Source organism: Talpa occidentalis, unplaced genomic scaffold, assembly GCF_014898055.3.
Source record: "Talpa occidentalis isolate TD23 unplaced genomic scaffold, MPIMG_talOcc4v2.1 talOcc4.17, whole genome shotgun sequence".
NCBI lineage: Eukaryota > Metazoa > Chordata > Mammalia > Eulipotyphla > Talpidae > Talpa > Talpa occidentalis.
The window spans coordinates 15066746-15087960 of NW_023601754.1; the positions used below are offsets into that span (position 1 = coordinate 15066746).

At 41.3% G+C, this 21215-nt stretch overlaps 1 protein-coding gene across 4 annotated transcripts in view; it reads left to right on the forward strand.

The window, feature by feature from the left end:
- The window catches only part of WWOX (WW domain containing oxidoreductase), a 403146-nt gene that overhangs the window by 76045 nt on the left and 305886 nt on the right, over positions 1-21215 (forward strand). The window lies entirely within an intron of this gene.

Consider the following 21215-nt stretch of genomic DNA (forward strand, 5'->3'; position numbering starts at 1 on the left):
TTCCTTGCTGTGTTATTGGATTTTGTAGGACACTGACAGTTTCCAGAAACCTCTGGTCCGTGAGCCAATTTGGAGAAAATTGAATCCTTCTCTGTGCCTCTCGGCTCACATCCTAAAAGGCTACACAAACACTCTGGGCAGGCTTCAGCAACTCCACATCAAGGACTCCATCAAGGCTTCGAAATGCAAGCAACCCCCGTTGCTCCCTGCGTGTGAAGCTGGATTCTGTGCTTGGCACAGACCTCGCCATAGCAATAACCCTTCTTCCCACCGCAGCAGAAGGCCCTGTGGAAGGCAGAATGCACTTAACACGCATGCTGCTTCCCCTGATGTGAATGAAAAAAAAGAGCAGGAGCTGTCAGGACCCCAAACACTCAGATGCACTCCTAGTTGCAGGGCTTTTGAAGTCTTCAGGGAAGTGGCTCCCTATTCTGATTTGTGGGGCTTGGCTGGGATATCTCCCTTCAATCTGTGGCTCCTCTTCTTGTTATAGCCGACCTATATACACAGTGTTCACCTTCTCTTTAGCAGACACCCTTCTGTAGATGACAAGCGTGAGGGTTCTATGATTTGTGGAGAGTTTATATGTGAGAGAGAATGGATGAAATAAAAATATTAAACAGTTTAGCTGGCACCCACATGGATGAGTCGTTGAGATCTCCTTTTTTCCTCCCTTCATACTATAAACATATGGCATGAATTTTCTGCTCTCATTACAGATGCTGAGAGAAGGCAAAGACAAATATTTATATTACATTCATGTTTTACAGTAAAAACACTGTTCGGTTTGTTTATACAGTTCCACTGTTACAGTTTTTATGGTGGGTAATGAAACCTCTGTAAAACCAAGCCTGGATTATATAGCAGATGCGATCAGCCCTAATATTCAGGGAGATATCTTGGATGGGATGGTTGATGTCACATGTTCAGAATCGACAATTGAATTATGTGTTAGGACAGGCTGAGCTGTGCCATAATAACAAACAACCTCAAAATCCCAGGGGCTTGAAACAGCAGAGGTTTATTTCTGTTGCAAACGACATTTCATGACTTGTTGGAGGACTGTTAGGTGCGGCCTTACTCGGCCACCTGGACTGACAGCGCAGCTTGCATTGCTGGGTGCTGTGACCGGGGAGGAGGAACACATGCTGGCTGGTGCACAGGTTCTTCCAGCGTGTGCTCAGGAGTGATGCTGCCACATCTGCTCATATTCTGCTGGCCAGAGCAGGGCTTGTGGCCACTTGCAACTGCTGGGTGCAGGAGGCTGCAGACCCACCACGTGCGTAGAAGGGTGTGGGTAGCTGGAATATTGGCAGCAAGTCTTAATGACTTCCTTCCACAGCTCCAGATCTTTTTGTAATTATCCAACTGGTATTCTGTTTTTTTTTTTTTTTAAGATTTATTTATTTATTTATACAAGCACTGGGTACAGTCAGAAGCGCGGGAGAGTGAGAGAATTCACCAGAGCCAGAGGAGAGAGCAGAACAGGCAGACTGATGAAGTACATTGCTGAGGGGAGCAGCTGGCGGCAAGAGAGGTCTGCTCGCCATGTGGGACCCTCACCTGGCAGCTGGGGATCGAACCAGCCCTGCAGAGGCTGCGGGCAGCTTCACAACCCAGCGCTCAACCGCTGCACCACCGGGGTGGCCCTGGTATTCTATTTTTGATGCACCTCTGAATCAGAGGGAAGAGGAAGACCTTAAAGGCCATCCTGTCCAACATCCCAGAATCCTTAATATGGATTAGACTCTATCTTCTCTTTACAATGACCTGGATAGATAGGCTTCCACTGTCCCCAGGAATAAATACATCCCATTGCAGAACACTTTTCAAAGCCACAAAACATTTTCAAGTTGAGTTGTGAATTTCTTTTCTTTTTTTAAAAGAAGTTTTTATCTGCATGTTCATTGTTGGCCACACTCCATTTGGGTATATTACCCTCAAGTGCTGTAGAAGGTCACTGTAAAGCAGACATAAAATGCTGGAGGTGGGCGTTCATCCACAGGAAGTAAAAAGGTGTAATTATGAGGACAGCTCCAAGTGCTCCGAGGTGGCAATCTAGAGACCAATCAGCCAATGTGGTGGCCCCAAGGCCACGAAGACTTGGGAAGTGCCTTTTCCAGATCACACTGATCTGTAAGTGTGAAGTCAACTGCCTGCCAGATTTCAGAGGTTTAGAATCGAGGTTTAGACACGAGAGAGTTTTATTAACATTTTTATATTGTGCCTGTGTCAAAATATCTTAGATATCTTAGACTGGCTTAATTAAACTATTATTAAAGTTAATTTCATCTGTTTTTGTTTACATTATTTTAACATGGCCACTAAAAACTTTAAAATCACCTCTGTTACTTGCATTATTTTTATTGAAGAGCTGATCTAAAGTTTGACATCAGGGAGACAACATCTTCTATCTTTCTCACAAATGAGTAATTGTCAGAACACCCAATTTAACCTGACAATTTATAATTTTGAAACTACTGGAATTTTCCACTATACATTAATCTTTTTTTAAAAACTGTCTTTTAAAGATTCTTTATTTTAAAAAATTTTGAGCGCCCATAGAAGTTGCAAAGAAATATACAGAGAATTCCTGAGTTCCCTTCCTCCCTCCTCCCCTAGTATCTTATCTAACCAGAGTGTCATCAAATCTAGGAGATTGACATTGGTATAATACTATTAACTAGCTACAAATTTTATTTGTATTTCACCAGTTGTCACATGTATTGATTTGTGTGTGTGTGTGTGTGGGTGTATCTGTGTAGGTTTTGTAAATGTTATCACGTGTATAGATTTGTGTACCCACTACCATAGTTAGGATACAGAAGTTTTCTGACACCTCCAAAGAAACACCCATTACCTTAGTTATATTCTTTGAGTTAGTTCTTTTTTTAAATATATATGTGTGTATATATATGTATATATATATATATATGTATGTGTGTATATATATATGTATGTGTGTGTATATATATGTATATATATATGTATATATATATATGTATGTGTGTGTGTGTGTGTGTGTGTATATATATATATATATATATATATATATATATATATAGTATTTTGTAGAAGAACTGGGGTGTAGGCCAGAAATGTGAGGAGTAAGAGGATTCACCAGAGACAGAGTAGGGAGCAGAACAAGCAGATCTACTGAAATACACTGCTAAGGGGAACAGCAGGCGAGCCAGGAGAAGTCTACTGTACCAGGTGGGTCAACTCCTTGGTTGGATATCAGACTCAGGTGTTAGTGGTGATAGTGCTGAGACTTAACCCCTAGACCATGAGGGAGGCCCCCCTCTTTGAGTTACTTAACTATGGCTGTTACTGTGGGTGAAATTTGTAGGCTATTCAGTAGCAAGGTACATTCTTGGCTCACAGTCTACCCACCCTACCTTAGCTTGTGACTGAGTTATGCCAAGCTTTGCAAGAGGTGTCAGGCAGATTCAAAGAAAAGTCTGCACACAGGGAACGCAGCGTTTGGACCATCATAGAAATAGTTCACAAATTAGTTCTCATAGTTTAGAAGGTGAGCTGTGGTGTAATAGAAATTGGTACCTTGGCCCAAAAAAGAGCAGAGTGTGGCTAGAGATCTTTTTTCCACGTATTAGGACCTAAAGTCTCTTACACATCCTTAACCTCAACTTAAGCATACTGAGAACACCTCAGCTCATATTGGAAGGCAGATATTTTCTCCCTCACTTTTTAAGGACACTCCTTATTGGGTATCTCATGTGGCCCCTCTGAGCAAGGTGTTCTGTGCACTGGATTGAACTCCCAGTATCTCAGATATTTTATTGCAAGGAAGAGTCTCAGAAATTACATCTGGAAATTTGGGAAATAATTAATATTTGTGTGTGTGTGTGTGCATGTTGCACGCGTGTGTTAGAAAGCTTATGCAAACAGCAGAATTAAGTAGGCACTTGTTTCTGTAGCTAGTTGAAGTGTTTTTCTTGCTATGGGTATTTGTGCCCCAAGATTGTATCCATTCCTTGTTGTTAAGGGGAAGGGTGGTTGGTGATGACTTTTAATGCACTGGAAGGCCATATACAAACACCTGTCGGCATTTCCTTCAGGCCAAACCACTCAGGTCCCAGAGCCCTATGTCATCAGTCTCCTTCACGGCTCACTCCATTTTCCCACACCCCTTTGAAACATTTTTTCTAGATGGTGCCAGCACAATATCCCTCAGTTTAACTTTTTCCTGAATGAGGCAGGAGGATTATGTCACCAATTCAACTGGCTCTCCCTCAATACAGCGTTCTATGCTATATTAATTTAGAGGGTGCTTTCCTTTCCCTTCCAAATATGAAACGTAATTTGCATTGCTTATTTTCTACTTCAGGATCTGGTGTGACTTTAGAAATCTTTAAAAGATAAATCAAAATGAACAAAAAGTATTTTTGAGAGTAAAATCAGTAGCCATGAGAGTCCCAGATGACTCTGGACAAGGAACATAACTTTCCATGTTGTGAATTGACGAGACCAGTAACAATGCTCATCAAGTAAGCTTGATTTTTGTTCTCAAGATTGATGTATAATTAATAAAAAAAAAAAGATGAAACCTCTAAGAAGAGTACCTGGAATATATGGGTACTCAATGAATGAGTAAATTTCAGTTCTTTTCTCCTGTTTCTGGAGTGAATGAATGAATGAAATGAATGAATGAACTTGAATTCTCCAGTCTCAATTTGCTTTCTGCTTAAAAGTTGAAAGAAACTGCAAATAACTATAATAAATCATGTAGAAGCAAATCAGAAAACAAATAAAACATTTATGGAAGCTAGATGAATTGTAATTATTTCCCTTTTTATTCTACTTTTACTCTATCTTTATTTTTGTGTGATGTGAATGATTAGATTGAAACAGATTCCTTGGTAGATGTGGGTGGGTTTCAGGGATTTAAATGATGTGATGGGTGTTTCCCAGGCATTAAAGACCTCCTAAGGCTTCCATTTCCATTAAGCATCATGGATGCATTCCAAGAATTTAATTAATATAGCATCTCTTCATTCATTGTAATTCCTCACCAGGGTTATGAGAACTTGGGAGTGTTTAGTTTCTTATTCAGTTGATTAAAAGGTACTTTCTATGGTTTTCTGACTAGCTCTTTTCCATGGAACGTGGTAGTTGCCAATGAATATTAAATCAATACAGCTAAGATGATCAAAGTGATGAGGAGAGCTTTTATCTGAACATAGAAGAATAGTTTTCTGCTTCCAGTGGGGAAAATAAAAATTTTAAGCTCTAGATTGGAACAACAGGGTCCTATTTGAAAAGTCCCAGAATAGTAGGTATGTTATTTGGAAGTTTTAAAATGCTAAGATTTGGGAGGAACTAACTATATGTATTACTTTATAGAGTGGGAACGAGACTATGCGCCATTGTGATATAGTCCAGGTACAAAGTCATTGGTTTACAAAAGGGTATTGACAGGTCTATGGATGTTAAGATACCAAATCCCAAAGGGTACAGGGGTAAGGACATGCCTTTGGAAATCATCTAGATGATTTTCTTTGGAACCCCTCCAAAAAATGGAACCCACATTTGATGACGTATGGCATATCTTCTGCTTTGATTCCATGCTTAGCTAATTGTAAAGATAAGATTATAGACTGCTCTAAATCTATTGAAGTGAGGTGGGAAGAATTGGGAGTGGCTGAGGAGGATAGCAGGTAAAAGGACAGGAAGAAGCTGGAGGGGCAGGCAGAGTCAAGATCTATACCACAGTTCCAGTCAGAGCTGGTGTTTGGTCCAAGCTGTGACTGAGAGGAAGCAACTCATCTGCAGAATGGTGTAGGAGGCAGGTTTGGGGCTGAGGAAGCCAAAAGCAGGAGGAAGCTTGCCTTCTTAGGACCAAAGGCAAGTTGTGACAAGTTAATGGGCAACCTCTGCCAGCTTCAGTTTACCTGTGAGCTCACAGACTCACCTGTGATGGCTTCCCAGGAGCCCAGCCTGAGGGGGCCCAGCCCAAGGGTTTGCGCTTCACCTCAGCTTATCCATCATCATCAACAACGTTTGGTGTTCTGATATCACACAGCAGTTAACCCATCTCTAACCTCTTCTTTGTTGGAGCAAGTTCGTGTAGGATGTGATTATCTCTGTGCCTTGGCAATAGTTCTCGGGCTTATTTGTCCATCATCAGAGCCAAGTGGAGGGAGTCATCTGCAGAGCCACACACAAGCTAGTGTAACACAGGGACATTTTTTTGAGCAAGAGAACGGGTGGAGGAGTTAGCGACAGCCAGTGGCTATATAATAATGACAACTAAACCTCTCTTACCTCTTTTCAAACACTCCCTTCTCACCCTTCCCTGAGCTTCCCCATGGTGGGGTGCTGCACCTCTTTCCTCCTCCATTATTAATAGCTCCAGCCTGGAAACTAAGGAAGTGAAGATGCTAGTAGCAGTTTGCACCAACTAGTTTGGGCCACATATGGTCAATAACACCCTATATGAGTGGTTGACTCAAGATGGACACTTGGTGGAAATCAGATAGTCATCAGTAGAGAAAGACTGCCTTGTCTGTGGGACCAGGGGCTGGAAAGATATTTTAGATGGGTAGATGGGTCACTAGCAGCCATGTTTCTGGCTACTGTAGGAGACAATAACAAGGGCAAAGGCCAGCTTAGGTGAGAGTGAACAAGGGAGCTCCTTTGGCCAGCTACAACCCTGCTCCTGTCATATTTTTTTTTTTTTTATAGAGGCATGTTTTATTTTTATTTATTTATTTGTTTGTTTGTTTTGTTTATACATGCACTGGGTACAGTCAGAAGCGCGGGAGGGTGAGAGAATTCACCAGAGCCAGAGCGGGGAGCAGAGCAGGCAGAAGGACCAAAGTACACTGCTGAGGGGAGCAGCGGGCAGCAGGAGAGGTCTGCGCGCCATGTGGGACCCTCCTCTGGTGGCCGGGGAGCAGCTGGGGATCGAACCGGCGCCGCAGAGGCTGCGGGCAGCTTTGCAACCCAGCGCTCAACCGCTGCGCCACCAGGGAGGCCCGCTCCTGTCATATTATGGAGCTGAAAAACCCTCTTCAGTGTGTGAGCAAATTTCTTATGGGTTTCTGTCAATTCCAGCCAAATCAGTCCTCTTCTGCTCATTGTGCCTGGCAGGTACTTTTACTCTGTGTCTGCCCTCCTACTTCCTGATGGCTGCAGGTCAGATCCACACCAGTCTGCTCTATTACTCAAACATATCTGGAGTAGTCATGTTCCATTTGGAGTGATGTGGTTCAGGTCCTGTGTGTTTCCAAGGGCTGCCTGTGATCATCCTGGTACTACAAGGGGAAAGCCTTGGAAACCTGAGTCAAAGCCACCTGGTATGATGCCCAGCTCAGCTTCTGCATGGCAGTCCAACCTGAATCAGGTCATCCATCTCTGAGACAACATTGCACAGGATTGTACAGTGCCTGTGAATGAATGGGGAGAGGGCCTTCCATGTCACAGGTCCCATATACTTCAGAGCCCTTCACGTTGTGTCCCCCTGCCGAAACCAGGCCATCAGTAATCTGATAAACTGTGTGAGTTTCTCAAGGCCTTTACTTTTGTCTGAACACTGAAGATGAATACCAGCTTGAGGCCTACTTGTTTCATTTTCCACTTCCTTTTAAAGACAAATCTTCGGAATACGAGGAATTTTGTGTGCTCCCAGTTTCTGTGATGAGGACTAGGCCAGGCAAGATGGTGCTGCAGGACTGCTGGGTCATCAGCTATCACAGAGCAGAACAACCAGCCACAGAACACCTTTGTGAAAATTATAAAGGTGGCCCCTGCTCTCCTGTGGCCCCATGCTTCTTATCAGCTGGGCACACAGCCTGGTGACCACAATGCAGCCCAGTTTGCCCTGTGGGTGCTGCTGTGGAGTTGACACAACTAGCCTTGGTGATCTTTCCCTGATCACAGATAGGAAAGTAGAAAAACATTCTCCAGACCATTGAAAATAGCATAATAATGAATTTCTAATGTATTTATTTGAGCATTCAAGAAAATGCTCCACAAACATTTCACTATGGCTCCAGCATTTTAGAAGTTTTCATTTTAAAAACCTTGGATACCTGTTTTGTACATATTCTATATAACATCCCACATGAATATGTTAATTCCATTTTATTAGTTTTGCGCTCTCTCTTTTTTTCCTCCCATACATGATTGCTGTTTTATAGCTACAGTTTGGTGGAATTAACATAGATTTCCCACATGGGGAAGGTTTTGGGTGGGGATTTACAGCAAGGCAGGTTCTTGATTTGGAAGGGATTCTTATCCAAGGTGGGATTTGAGAAGGACATTTTAGAGTGGTATAAGGGCTGGAAGGCATAGCTGTGTGGGGAAATGAATCAGAATAATTATTAAAATGGTTCTCAGAACTTACACGATATTTGATCATAGGAGTAACTTTCCTGAGAAATGATGGAATGCTTGTGCTTGGAATATTTTTAATCAGTCTGTTTTGGTTATAGTGAAAGTATGGCATGGAGAATGCTAACATTTGACAGGGAATAACCCAGAATTATAGGATGAATAACAAAGATGAGACTGTCATTTATTTTTTGGATTAGTTGGTCAGCCTCTCTGTTTCAGTTTCTTTGTACACACAAGGAGGATTAAAGTAGGTCTGGGTGTTTGTGAGGAGCTAAATGAGTGCAGACACACACTTTGCATAGGGCCCAGCACTTGGTGGTGGTACTGCTTTCTTCTTATCATTGCTGTTGGTGTTTTCCAACCAGTGACCATTCTTCTCTCTGAAGCTCACATCATAGACAATGGTTGATACATTCTCTTCCTTGTTTGTTCTGTGATGGTTGCTGTTAAAGTTTTTATCCATAAGTTGAGAATGAATTTCTTATGGGTTAGCACTTAAGCTATAATTGAATGCCTTGCATGATATAAATTATGTAAAGAATAAAGCTATGATTTGAATTTGGTGGTAGAACTCTTCCCAGTCAACTGGCAAGGAAAATGTATTAGTCAGCTCTGCTACAATAACAAGCAACCCCACACTCTCAAGGGCTTGCTGAAACAAATGAGTATTTCTTTGCTCAAGTCTCATGAGGACTGGAGGTTGCCTGAGGTTCTGCTGTCTTTGCTGGGCTTTACTGGGCCATCATTCATGACAGCTCAGCAGGCTGCAAAAGTCAGGAGGGCCATGCCATTCTCATGACAGAGGGCAGCCACACAGGGACTTATGTTCAGATATGGATGTACCTTGTTCATGTCTGTTTCATATTCCCCATGGCCAAGACCGGCATTGGTGGCATAGGAAGGGATATGCTATTTGTAGAGAAGCATGGCAAAGGAAGGAGGGCCTAGAATTTCAGCAAAAATTACTGTCCACAGAAGATGGTTTTATGATACAAAGATACCACATATCTAGCAGTAAAACAGCACTTCACAAATTGGTCTAAACTTTTATTTTAAACTCCAGTCAAAATCACTAATATACAAGTCCAAAAAAAAAAAAAAAAACTTCTGGAAGATTCAGGAAAATATTGATTGTTCTTATTTCTGAGCACCCGGAAGTCTTTGCAGTGGCCCGTCACCCCATTAACCTAACATTAATGGCACCATTCGGAAATACTAGCTCAGTCCTCGAAAGAGGCATCCAGATTTATGGGCTCACCAAGTCTTCTCTAATCGAGGCTGTTTTCCCTCTAGATGCCTTAGTCAATCAGTAATTAATTTGAAATCCAAAGTTTCATTAAGTGTTATTGAGTTTCCTCACGCTGACATTTGTAGTGCTATATTTCTTTAAAATCACAAACCATTTTTCATACTGTCGTTTGCATATTTTAACAAAAAAGATTGCAGTTCTGCTGCAAATGACCCAGTTTTCTGGATATATTTACTTGAATGTCATAAACTTATTATCCTTCTCTTCCACTTCATTGCTTTCCTGCTTTTCTCAAGAATTTGAAATCATATTTAAAACATCATTACAGTCTCTGAATTCTATCTAAAGTATAAATAAATTTCACCTGGTGAATATACTCAAAACAATACCTGGTAGCTGGTCTTATTCAGATCCAGTCTTACGTAGCTGCAGCATGTCCTGTGGGCCAGGAGTGACAAAGTTGCTACATCATGGAATTGACTTGACTACAAATGCTTAAATGAAGAGAGGTGATATTAGCTTCCCCCCAGCCAAAAAAAAAAAAGGTGGGTATGTTTTCTTTTGAATTGTGGAGAGCTAGGTGATGAGCCCAGACCATTTTTACAATTCAATATATTTTTGAAAAGCAGTATAATGCGCCTTTCAAGTCAGGGCGTTTTGTTCCATACGTTTCTGCAGATAGGCTTATGGGAACTGCTTAATGGGTGATGGGCATATTTACCTTCTTTTTTAAGTTAAAAAAGTAAGATTTCACTCAAGAATTCAAATTTCTGGCTTTTCTTCAAGTTATTGAAGAACTTGGCAGTCGTTTTCAGGGACTGAGGAACAGCTGCCTTTTATAACCAGGCCAGGCAAAAACTTCAACCCAGTTCCCCTCCTTAAATGCTCCTGCCTGGATGAACCACCAGCCTTCTCATCCCTCACCCTTTTAAGGTCCTCTTCTCTTTTTTGTATTCTCAGCCTCTAGAATATGCTAAAATTTTATTTATTTTTCCCTATGTATTGTGTTTATTGATTCTTGACAGCTTCCTGCAGTAGAATATGGTTCTGATGTTTTGTGGAACACAATTTTGCACACAGCAGACACTGCTTACAGCTCTTGTTTGCCTTCTGCTACCTAAGATCCTATAGGACTGCCCCTGTGAGTTTCTCTAGTCTCACCAAGCTGCTCCATGCCCCAATACCTTGGTACATGCTAACAGTCTCACCTGCACAGTCCCACCTTCCTTTGTTCAGGTCCGTGGTCTCTTTCTCCTCCTTGAATATTGTGCCCCTTGGGATACTTTTCCCAAGACCTCCAAATAGACTGAACCTGCTCCATTTTTAATCCCGAATGCTGCCTTGCTCTGATAGTTTTCCTACGAAGACTGTGAACTCCTTGAGGAATGGAGATGACACTTTCCATCTCTATGACCCAGCTGCAAGGTCCTGACACAGCCATCTTTCTAGAAATTTCCATGTTACTATTAAGAAAGAAATGAGACTGAATTCCCTTCCAAATTAGTTTTAGAATTTATTTTCTCACCTCCTATTTCTTGCGCCCAGGAATGCAAGACATAAGCTAAGAGAAGGAAAATGAAATAATTGCTTTAACCTCCTGGTTTTCTTTTGTTTGAGAAGAACACAGATCTGAGCTTCATCTCAGATGGTCACCCCTTAACCCTTTGTCTTATTAGGGCACTTTTAGGCAGGAGATGATCACAGGAAATATGTCACAAAAGTGTAGAATATCTTATAAAACCACAACCTTTCAAAAAGAAGTTTAACTAGATGATTGTACCTTTTAACCATATCTACAATTAATTTGAATGTATTGTAAACTGGTTAAAATATTCCATTAATGAAAAAGGTAGGCCTAGCTTATGGTAAATACACTACTAAGTGTTTATAGTACATTTCATATTTTACATGATTTCCTTTATAATTCTGCTTATCTTTTCATTCTAATTCCCTGAAGGACATATAAAAGAACCCCTAAAGAGAGTAATTACTGCTGTACTCTTTAACCAAGGCTCCTTTTGCAAAGAGAAATCTGAGCTGCTTTTTAAAGAAGGCCTTTTTTTAAATAAAAATGCAAATAAGCTACTTTGTAACCACATTAATTACCCACCTAGCCTCTTATTACCATGTTTGTATTGTTTGCAAATACTATTTACAGTCGTGTGGAAATTAACATTACTGGTCCTGAGGAAAGATTGTGGTGGGGAGGTTGTGCTTTGGAACCAATTAGGGCGAACCTTGTCTCCACGGAGGCTCTGGGGAAAAAACACAGCCTTGCAATGTCAAATAATAGCATTAGCTCTGACTGCATAGGCAGAGCGCTGTAATTATATTATTGGCCCTATTTTGCTTCTGCAATGAATTTCATTGCCTGCATTGTAAAATCAGCAGGCAGCAAAGTTTCTGCTAATGATTTAATGTACTCTCTGATCATTTTGGACAAAAGTCATGGTAAGTTCCACCAGGCATTTTATCACCCCCACTGACTGCCTACTGCTGGGGTGAGCGTTTTAAGTGAGGGCAAAACGTAGTTTGGAGCTCCTTATTTTCTTAGTGAAGTCCTTCCATATTGGAAAAGAAAATTCTTCATGTGACGTAGAATTTTGGGCCCAAGGAAAGGGCTATTTGTGTGACCTAGGAACCATGAAAGTGAGTGGAGAGGAGTGGCCAGTCCTGGGCTAGGCATGGCCCCAGCTCTTGACCTTCCTTACTTCTCATTCCTTGACATCTCTGTGCCATCTGCAACATCATCTCCTTTAAAAAAAAATTACTCATTTTTTAAAAATTGAACTTTATCAAATTACCATTCCTTTACAAAAAGACCTACCCTCCAAGAAATGTTGAGAGGAGTTCATCTACACGAGAAGACCACTAAACTTTGAGTAGGGTGATAAAGGGTAAAACTGAATAAGAAACATCAACAAGAGTAAGAAACATCAACAAGAATAATTAAGAGAGGAAAGAAAAGCAGTATATGTGAGCCATCTCCTTACAGAAGAAACAAAGGTTCTGCATCACGTGAAAGGATCCTGGATGGTGGTTTCCATTGCCTGACATGTGCTCACTACCCGATGGCACAGAAACCAACACACTCTGCCACCAGCTTTTGAGAGAAGCCCCACTTTAACGTGAGGTCTCTGGCAGGAGACTGGAGACAAGGCTGTCACCTCAGTTCCCAGGAGAAAGGAGCTCTAGGCAGTGCTTGCGGAGTTGAAAAGCAAAATACAGAGAATGCAAGTTGGTAGAGTTTGGTTGCTTTCTGCTAAATTATGAAGCACCTTGAATTTGGGTCCAGGACTACAACAGATGGGGCACCCCTCACTTCTGAATGTTGTCCTCCTAACCCCGAGTCAGGAGCCTTAGTTCTGTCTTCCGAGGCTATTTTCAGTTCAGGTGATGAGATGTCAGCCTCTGCAGCGTCAGTTCGATCCCTGGCCACCGGGCGAGGGTCCCACATGGTGCGCAGACCTCTCCTGCTGTCCGCTGCTCCCCTCAGCAGTGTACTTTGTCAGTCTGCCTGCTCTGCTCTCCCCTCTGGCTCTGGTGAATTCTCCCACCTTCCCGCGCTTCTGACTGTACCCAGTGCTTGTATAAATAAATAAAAAAAAATAAAAAAAATATGTAGGAAAAAAAAGTAAAATGGGCAGGGGTATTTTTGCCCCACTGTTGCAAGGCTGTCCTGCTTTTCTTATAATTCCAGCAGAAATAGAAATGGCCATCATGACCACACGGTTTCAGTGCAGTTGTTTTTCATTAAGAATGTTAAATGCTTTTCATATGCTTCGGAGTTAGTTTGAATCTGAGCTTTATACCCTGAGACATTTGTCCCATCCTTTTGAGAACCCCTTTGGTGATTCTTCCAGCATCCATCTAAGAGGAGGGGAAAAAGGGACATTTTGAGTCCCTTTCACATTCCAAGTGTTTACTGGCATTATTTAGTTTAATCCACTAGTAATCCTACAAAAGACCATCACTGTCCCCATTTGGCAAAGAAAGGAAAATTCAGTGAGAACAGGGGCCGACCTGCCCTAGTGCTGGACCAGCGCTGCATCCTGGGTAGAAGCAGAATTTGAGAACAGAACCCATATGTTATAACTAACCATAGTGAACTGCCAAGGTTATGTTCTCCTCCTCTCTCCCCCAGACCAATAATTTTTCTCTCTTCTAATTTCTTCCCTTCCCTTTTCTTTTTACAGCAGATCTGTAGTGATTGTGGAATGAAAGACAGTTTTCACCCCTTTGCCTAAATCTATAGTTTAGCAGCTAAAAAGTTAGTACCATTCCCTGGTGGTGATTGGTAAGCCATTCTGATCTCTGCAGGTGCTCATACCCCATATGAGCCTCAGATGAGCCTCCTCCTCCCTTCTGCAGGGGTCTTTGGGGTCTCAGCCCTGGCTTACTCAGCCTGATTGCTGCATTTTGCATCTTCATGCAGAGAACCCTCCCTGTTCAAGGAAGTCTACCCTTGCAGACTAAGGAACCAGATTCTCACCAGAGGAATGAAAATAACTTCCCTTCAAACAATAGACCAGCCTTCCTGCTGGTGTGTGCACGCACACACACACACGTAATATTTGCAACCATTAGTAAAAAAAAAAATCAAATAGTTCTGAAGGACTGAGAGCAGCAAGCAATAATCTCTTACCCAGCCTTTTGAAGTCTTCACTTCTGTCCACTTTTTGTTCATTCAACAAATATTGATTGAGAACATATTCTGTGCCTGGTGCCTTCCTGGGGGCTGACTTGCTGTAGGGTTGAGCAAAGATGGACACTTTCAGTAGTTGCTGGTTTCGATGCTTCTGGTAGCTGCCTGTTACTGAAGCAGGAAAAGTATGCTTAAACCGCTATTTCTTGATTTGCTTTATTAGAGGGACTCATTAATGCCTTTTGCTGTCATGGATGTGGTTAGCTCATCACCTTCAATAATCAGATCTTCCTCCCACTAAGTTCATAACTCAGATATTGTGCATTATGTATTTATATTGTTTGTTAGTCCATTTTATTTGGTATATATGTATATGCTTGTGTGTACGTGTATGTATATGTGTGTGTATTTTGTTATCTACTCTGTACAGTGTCCTGGAGTCTATTTCTTGTTATTTGAGAGTCTTCTACCTCTTCTTTCCCCTTGACCTCCTGCTATCTATTATTTACACTCCTGTGTTGTCATAATTAATAGCTTTTACATCCCATTCTGTAACTTTGATTGACCCCCCCTCTGCAATCCATGGATTGAGTCTAAAAGATGAGAAACAATAAATATTTGCATCATGATGGCCCTATAAATATTTGTTCCTCAAAAGCCAATTAATGTGCCTCAGTTACATTTCTTCCTCTTGGGGTCCTGTGTCATCATCACCTTGACAGGGAACCCTGTATTCTTCTGGGGTATCTTTCCTATGCTCTGCCAGCTGCTATCATTATGCCTGGCCTTAGTTCTTCAGAGCCACAGGGGTACGGGTTCTGAATCTCCTCAGAGCCACACACCTGATAATTTTGTGCCTGATGAAATGATCTTTTATTCAGGTATCTGACTCCTGTACCCTGGCCATTCACCCCTCGCTCCTCCACAAGGCAAAGTTACTTCTGGGAGTGTCTAGCTTAGGCTAGCTGTCAGACTCAAGATCTCTCTTCTCTCATTCCAATCAAGCAGTGGATGGCATTTATGTATGTAGATTTCACTGTAATTGAGTCATTGACAGACAAAGCAGCCTGTTGGATGCATGATCCATGGCCTGAGGGAAAACCCTAAGATATGCAAGAAGAACCATTCCCAGTAGGAGAAAGAATTATTTATAGCCCTCCAAAGGTAGTGGCGTCAGAAGAAGTCACCAGTGACCCAGCAGACAATGTGCAACTTCATTTTCTTTGTAAGCCTGTCGGGACATCAGGGAAAGGAATAAATAATGCATTTCTTAGTATCTCCTCTTCTCAGTTGAGTGTCGCCAAGAGATTTCTAAGGCTAGACGAAGAGGCAGTGGTAGGGCTGCAGAGATGGAACAGCGACATTTACTGATTATTGCCTTGACCTCTGAATCTGCTCCCCCTACACACAGTAGGAATTAAAAAACTCCTCTCTTCTCCCTTCATTTCCTCCTCCTACCTTTCATGTTACTTTTTGCTAACTTAGGTAAGTTTGATTTCTATCCTTTGAGCAGCTGTCACTTATGCCTGTACGTGACTTTCTGTAAAGGGGGCAGCATTCACACTCAGAACAAGAACTAGGATGAGACAGAGAGAAAGCAGAGGAACGAAAACAAACGCTTGATCAAGGCATTCGACCTCACTTCCCGCTGCCTATTGGCTGGATAGGCGTGCTCAGCAGAGTGTTCGATGTCATAGATGTTCACAGAATTTGTATTACTGTCATTTCTAGTACTTAGCTCATCTTCCAGGGGCCTTGGCTTCCCAAGTGATGCCTGAGCTATGCCTTCACTTTCCCAGTTAACTTACATATAGGGGGATCCTACCTCTGAGTCTGAGGGGAGCTTTGTTGTTTAAGGGCCGGATTAACTTCAGAGTGCAGTGCTTTGCCCACGGTAAGCCTGAGTGTTCCCCTGCTGCCTTGTCCTCCACCGGATGGGAGTGTTGCTTGTGTGCATTCACCATGGTTTGTGCTGGAGGGGAAAACAGGCCTCACTCCCAAATTCAATTCCTGCGATTAAAAATTCATTCCATTTTTATTTGCGTGTGAGTCTGAGTGCATAGAGGACTGCAAACAGAAGACAAGCTTACGATGAGAAGGCAAACATTTACTTCTGCTTCCAAATAGAGACAGCAATTCTTCACTCTCACTGAAGCAGTTATAAGGAAACTGGGCTGAAAACAGTATGGTCGTTTCTGGTTTTTAATTTTACCCCTATGAGTTCACCCCACACAGAGGGGACCGTACTATTGGGAAACATGCACATAAAATGTTTTTAATCTAAGGTGTAAAGATGGACTCACTAATTTGACAGATTATTTATTTTCTTTACAGCCACTGAAGAAGGAAAGGAATTTCAGCTAAGAACCACAATATCTGTCTTTTAAGACAATCATTTTTGAGAAGTGAAATTAATATAGAATCATTATATGGGGGATGTAGTGAGGGCTGAGGGTGAAAGGAAAACTTATTAATCTTACAAGAATATTGAAAGCATGAGACTTTGATCAGAACATACTCATGATCTGAGCTGGATTATTCTAAGACTGTACTAGAAGTTCAAAGTGTTGACAGCTAAGAGATAAAATGAGAAATGTTTGACAAGGCCGAAACAGTCTTTTCTGGTTAATAGCAGGCTGAACAAAATGTGAGAGACAAGCAGACATTAATAGTTCTCTAACACAGTTTGGTTCCTTTTGGAAGAGGGTCTGGCCCAGCCATTTGGAATTGTTTCAGTCTCTGTAAGCACATCTGTACCTGCTGTCCACCCCTGGGCGTTCTTTTCCCCTTATTTTTCAGTTTTTTCAATTTATTTTTTCTACTTTTTCTCTCTAAACTCTCCTCTCTTGAATTTCTCTTTTATTTCTAAACTTTGTGAGCCATCCTGGTATAGCCAGCTGGCTGAAAACTTGGTAAGGGACCACTTCTGATGTGGTTCCTGGAGTCCCCTTCATACTCCTGTCCCCAAAGTCTGGGTACCTTCTGGTTAGCAGGCCAGACCAGGGACACTTGGGACATAGCTTCCTTTCTCCAACTCCATGACCTGGTGCCACGGAGCCTCTGTGTGAGAGTGGAAGACCAAAGGGCTGGGCTTCAGGTCACACCTCATCCTTCTATTTCCTTCCTCTCCCAAAGATTTAGCTAGAAAGTTTAAAAAACAGTGGATCTGTGCTTTGTCCACCTTGAACTTTAGATGTTGGGGCACAGCTAAGTTTGTCCATTTTTTCAAGAACTGAATCTCAAAGATGCTCTGTCGACCTTGGTTGTCCCCAAGCAAACCATGAAATTCATTCACTTCATTGTTGATCTGCTTGCCAGATCAATCTTCTGTTTGTGGAGCATTTTTGTGACTGCCTGTATGGTGACCTTCAACATTTTAAAACTAAAATTTCATTGGGAAAAAATAATTCTACTGAATTATCAGGAAGTTGCAATTAATTTATTTGTCAATAGATATCCCCTATCTGATATAACATTCCTTCCCTGAATTCTCTTATCTGTCTCCCTCTCCTGTCTCATGTCTACTGGATCCTGGGGAGGGTTTTGCATTTAGAGATGAAGTCAGTGATTTTGGTTTTAGAGTGAGTATGTGCCACTTTGGATGGTGATATTGTTACAGGGCAGGGAGAGGGGCAGCCCAAACCCCGCAAACCTGCCTATTCTAAATGGGTTCTGCCATCCACCGCATCAACACAAAATATGAGACTTTAATGGGAAGGAACTTTAATAAAACTAGGAAACAATACAGGTAAGGCAAAGAGTCTAGTTTCTAAATGAAGCATCCAGAGTTACCCGTCCCCTCGTGGGTAAAACTCCATCCAAATGGGATTGGCCCAGAACAAGGCCCCAAAGCCTGCCACAAGTCTAAAGCATCTTCCAGTGGGGACCCACAGAAAAGGGTCACAAACAACCGGACAAGCCCGGAAGGAAAAGAGCAAAATCAACATCAAGATAAAAGCTGCCATGGTCACCTCCCCACGGGTCTCACCCACATCTGTGTCACCCAGTCCACGACCAAAAAACAAGCGCAGTTTCTTCACGTGTCTCTAGGCTCCATGCGCCTCCTCCAGGTCTCCTGGCTCCATCCTGCTTCCTTCCTCAGTCTCTTCTGCAGCTTCTTCTCTTCCTGCTCAGCTCCACCCTCCCTTGGGTGGGGCAGGGAACCTCCCCCTTTCCTGGGGACCACCCTGTTACAATATGAGGAATTCTTCATTCCCATTTATTTCCTTTGACTTCAGCCAGCAGAGCGGGTAGTTGCCTTACTTGCCTTGGGCATCTTCCGACCACCGAATTAGCCCAGGACCCAAAGAATCTCACTCATCTCTCAGGAGTAATGATATTAACAGAGGCTTGAAACAGGCTTCACTTTCACATCACTGCTTCTCCTTTACCCAAACCTTAAACCAGGTCCAAAACTTATAGTTGAACACACTCCGCTGACAGGTTGCCTTTCTGAAGCTAGAGATGATACAGGCATTCAATGATGATATGTACTGATGGGGTAGGGGTAGAGGCATGCTTCACTCCACATCCTTTACCTTTCTTCAAAATCACACTGTTTTCTTTCAACATTTTCCATGCAAGAAAAATCATTCTCTGAATGATTTCATAACATGATTTCATTCTCTGAATGAAGAATCATTCTCTGTTCATTCTCTGAACAGCAATGCATATTTTAAAATTTATTTTAATTATAATAAGTAGGCATTTTGGGGGTTCTGATTTTTGCATTTAAAAATGATACTGTGTCTGTTTCCAGCTGTATTTTTTTCTGACTGTCTTGATCATATATCAATGTTTTATTCCTGCTTGGAGCTAAGACTAAGCCTGTTTTAATGGATGTTTTCTGTAATAAGTGAGGTGATGGTGAATCACTTAATTTTGCGTGTGTACTATTCTAATTATCAAAAGGCCATCTTTGATAACAATGTAGGAGATAATGCAGATAGAAATAACACTTGAGTAATTCTTTTGCCCTTCTGTCTCTGGATCTGGAAATAAATGCTCTTGAATTTATATACATTCTTGGTCCTTTAGGAACCATAAAAACATACCCTTACATATATATGAAAAGGCGAGAAACTGCATATTTATTAAGAACCATGGCCCTTAGGACCAGATAAGTCAAATTAAATCTCATAAAAATCTGTTATGGAAAATGAATACATGGTGCTGTTTTTTCTTTTAGGGTCTACTTATTAATTTTGTCATGTTTAATATGTTGCAGTTGCAAACAAAGGCATAAATGTATGCATTCATTCCTAATTAATTTATGTAATTGGGTTTTATAAATTTAGGTGTTTAGGAAACTGTGCATAACACACCCCATTTACTGTGTGCTGTGGCCAATAAAAACATAATAGAAAGAAATATCGTTTGAAGCTCACTTCAATGGTAAATATAGATTAGTTGTAAATGATATCTTTGTAATGTTTATTTTAAATTTTGCAATGCTGCAGATTTTCTGAACATACCAATTAATGTTCTTATTTGAAATAATGACTAGTTAATTACTATAAATTCTAAGTGCTCTATCTCTGACAATTAAAAAAGTCTCTTACAGCTTTTGTTTAGGTCCCTCAGAATTGTGTAAGTAGCAGTTCAGTTTCTGGGAAAGATGAGTAAGAACGGAAGGAGGGTGTTATAAACACGGGTGGTGTTGTCAGCTCTGGCTTTGAATGGTTGTGCTTGTTTGTGTGTATGTACATATATCTGTGCACATTTATGTGTAATTTCCATTTCACGCTAAATAGGCAGTGAATGAGTTGAAAAACCTGAAATGTATTTCAAATTTTTAAAGTACGTTACACATCATAATGTGAAAATCAAGCACACTTGGATAAAACCCGTAAATTTTAAGTAAGCACATTTGTCATTATGATGTACTAACTATGACATCACTCAAGATCTCAACTGGGCAATGAACCTACTTCTATGGTCAAAAGAAAGATCGCCCAGATGATTTTTATCAGAAAGGGCCTGGGCTCTAGCTGGTCTCCCTTGGTGCTTGATTCATGTGCAGAGTAAGGGTCCTGTGCCCGCTTCAAGTAGCCCAAGGCGACTGTGAGACATCCACACCAGAGCTACTCTGCATGCATCCAAAGCATTATGTGTCATCAAGTCTGTTCTTATGAATATGTTTAAGGATAAGAAAATATCTCTGGTCCAATGTGAAACATCTACCTCTTTGACCAACAGCGAGTCCATGCAGCTATTTGAACACTATGTGGAATACCTGTGAGAAATTAGTGGATTCATAGTCTTCTTTGTTAATAAAATACCATCCACCCCCCAGGGAGACAGCCAGTGTGCAGGGTCAGTGGGGAATACCTTTTGTACCTTTTGTACACTTTGTTTTGTGCCTTACAAGTTAAAGGTGTAAGCATGTGTTCAGATTTGCTTATGAAAGTATGGGGTTGCCGAGATTAAAAAAATCTTGAATAATCATGTATAAATATAAATACTGTATGTGGAGTAAATGTTGTGGATCACATTTATGATGAAATATGTATGTCTTTCCAAGGATAAGACCTTCATAATTCATTTATAAGTTACAGTCAGTCCTTACCTTACATGCAAGTAAGCAGAATAGTAATTTTCTTCATTCTTTCTGAAGAATTGTCACACAGGGAAGAAAAAAGCAAACGGCTAAACTTTTCTCAAACAGTAGAATGCCATTCAGAGATAACTGGAGAAAAGTATTAGAGAGAAGCCAAAAAAAAAAAAAAAATCGTAGATTCTGGTGATGTTGGAAAAATGACGTGTGAGCAGAAGAGCCAGACGCTGAGCTTCATCTATTTTGTCATGTTATGACAGAAATCATTACAAGTGTGATAGGTTTATTTATAAAGACTTGCTTCAATATTCAAAGTACATCTATTCTAGCATTCCTCATTTTGAGCCAGGCTGTGGATCAAGATGAAAGAAAAATTAAATTGTATATTGAAGAGCTGTTAATTGAGC